Raw genomic sequence first — 3,127 nt, 5'->3', positions numbered from 1 at the left:
GCCATTTGCACAGATTACGGCATTCTGAGGAAAACAATATATTTTTTTTTTCTATCGTAAATAACGGTACTTGCTTTGCTCCTAATTATCTAACGTTTTATTTTTCTGCCTATCCTGAAGGCTGAATTATTACTATTTTTTTTTTGCATCAGTTGAAATACATATGCAGTATATTTGTATGCAGCCGGGGCCATTTTTCCCTGCTGCTGCTCTGGTTGTTTTCGTTTTGTTTTTTAACGTCCCCCGTGATTTGCAGTAAATATGGTTCACAGCTGATACAATAAAAGCTGTACGAGAGGTAACAAGTTAATGTCTAATCACACAGAGAGAATATTCTAAACATTCAATATAAAAGCATTATGTTAAAGCACACCTGCATGCGGGAATTGAACTTATATGTAGTTTTAGCTGCATTGCTAGTTGTTGCCTGCATTTGGTATGGGCATTTATGGTTAAAAAAAAACGACAACCCCTGGCTGGCCCCCTAAGCATGAGATTGTAAAATATGTGACTATTTAGGAGACGCAGAGTAAAGTCATGGCGTACCACAAGTACTAGGATTTTAGAGTACATTGAAAATGGCCAGGGCCAAATTTCGGAGCAGGGTGATATGGAAAGACGCCTCACCCTAGGCCCGCTGAAACTTCTGGTGTTAATGTCATTCGGAGTTGTCGCAATTTCTGAACACGTAATTCAGAAACCGGCTATTGCCAGCAGCCAAATGACTTCATTTATTGGGGATTTTGTAAGAGACTAAAAACCTCTTTACCAAGCATGTACAGCTATCCTAGTTATCTGGAACTCCAGTAACCAGCAGCCTCAACCAATCAGCTGGCAGTACTCGCAGTGATAAGGCCAACTTCTAAGGCTGTTTGAAGACTATGCAGTGCTTAAAGTGAAATCGAGGTGAGAATAACAGGAAATAAATCTGGCAGCATCCAGGTCAAACAATACCAGTTGCCGTCGGCCCTGCTGGTCTATTTGGCTTCAATAGTGTCTGAATAACACCAGAAACAAGCATGGAGCTAATCTTGTCAGATTGTACAATGTTGTTAAACACCAGATTTGCTAAAAAGTATTAGAGGCAGAGGATCAGCAGGGGTGCCAGGCAACTGGCATTGCTTAAAGGGAACCTGAACAGGTTTAAAAATAATGACTTCCACTTACATGGGGCTTCCTCCAGCCCACCATAGGCCCCCGAGGTCCCCCAACATCTTCCTGACTCCTCTCCCAGTCCCACTGGAGGCTCCATAAATCAGCGACTTTCTCCTGAAAGTCGCCAGTCTTCTTCCTGGCCGAGCACGCGTCACCAAGTTGGCCGGCGTGAGATTCCTGCGCATGCGCAGCTCTCTAATTCTGAACCACACATGCACAGGACTCTCACGCCGGGCGACTTGATGACCTGTGCCGGCCAGGAAGAAGACTGGCGACTTTCAGGAGGAAGTTGCTGAATAACTGAGCTGCCAGCAGGACCGCGAGAGGAGCCAGGAGGATGCCGGGGGACCCTGCGGCCTATGGTGGGCTGGAGGAAGCCCCAGGTAAGTGGAAATTGTCATTTTTAAAATTGTTCAGGGTCCCTTTAAAAGGAAATAAATATGGCAGCCTCCATATAACTCACCTCGGGGGCACTTTAAAGACGGGGTTCCAAGTTGTATCTGTAGAGCCATATTAATCCATGCCTTGCACTGATGAAGGCCAATTTAGCCTGAAACAGCTTTTGTTTGCAAGTTGGATTAGAATGGTTGTGTAAAATAACAGGTACACTTCTCATCAGCCACTCTGGACTTGTGTCTAGCGTACAGGGACATTAGGGAATATTTTGCATATTTACTACTGAGCAGAAGTGATGCATTATGAAACTACAACCCTGCTTAGGCTCCTCTCTCTGCTCAAGGGGTTTATGGAAACAAAATGACATGATGCCCAGGTAAAACTAGTGTAGGGGGAACACTTTTCTGACCTGCTCATTCAGCAGCTATGCACCCTGTATTTTGTTGTCTGAGACTATCACCAGAGAGATCTGCAGAACCATAGCATAAAACAATTTGTACTTTCACTATGACAGGGTTGAAATGGTAGTTTTACATGCAGTGTTATTTCTGTGACTGCAGTCCTACTGTCCTTTCACCCCCCACAACCCAGCTGCTATGAAAATCTATGTTGTGTCTAACATAACAGTGCAAATTACAGATGTATTAGGGGGTAGCATTGGTCTCACAGCCAGTATATCTCACTTAATCTGAAGCTAGATGGTATATGGGGGCTGCCATATTTATTTTCTTTTAGGCAATACCAGTTTCATGGCTTTCTGCTGATCTTCTGTCTCTAATACTTTAACCACTTGAGGACCACAGTCTTTTCGCCCCTTAAAGTGAACCAGAGACGAAGCACGCTTGTGTATTTTACCATAGAAATCAGTGGGAACATTAGAGAAAACATTTACCATGCTCTCTGTTCCATCCTCACTGCTAAAAGTGTCTGTTATCTAGCTGAGATAAGAATCCCGGACTGAGCATTGATTCTGGCTTTGCTATAATGACTCAGCTATAATGATTCCTGAGCAAAGCCAGCAGGGGGCAGGCTTGGACTTGAAGACAGCAAAGAACACAGTCTCAGCTATAATTATTCTGTAGGAAAGCCAGACCGACTGCTTAGTCGGGATTCTTATCTTAGAGGTGATAACAGGCAAATTAAACAGAGAACAATGTAACAAAGAGCAGATTAGGTGTTTACTGTCATGTTCCCACTGATTTATAAGGTAAAATACATGAGGTTGCTTCATCTCTGGTTCTCTTTAAGCCTTTTTCTCCATTCAGACCACTGCAGCTTTCACGGTTTATTGCGCACTCATACAACCTACCACCTACATGAATTTTACCTCCTTTTCTTGTCACTAATACAGCTTTCTTTTGGTGCTATTTGATTGCTGCTGCGAGTTTTAGTTTTTATTATATTCATCAAAAAAAGACATGAATTTTGTCAAAAAAATGACTAACTTTCTGTGCTGACATTTTTCAAATCAAGTAAAATTTCCTATACATTTGAGCGCGAAAGTTATTCTGCTACATGTCTTTGATTAAAAAAAAAAAACATTCAGTGTATATTTATTGGATTGGGTAAAAGTTAT

The sequence above is a fragment of the Hyperolius riggenbachi genome, chromosome 10, assembly GCF_040937935.1.
Source record: "Hyperolius riggenbachi isolate aHypRig1 chromosome 10, aHypRig1.pri, whole genome shotgun sequence".
Lineage (NCBI taxonomy): Eukaryota > Metazoa > Chordata > Amphibia > Anura > Hyperoliidae > Hyperolius > Hyperolius riggenbachi.
Note: the sequence above shows the minus strand (reverse complement) of the source record.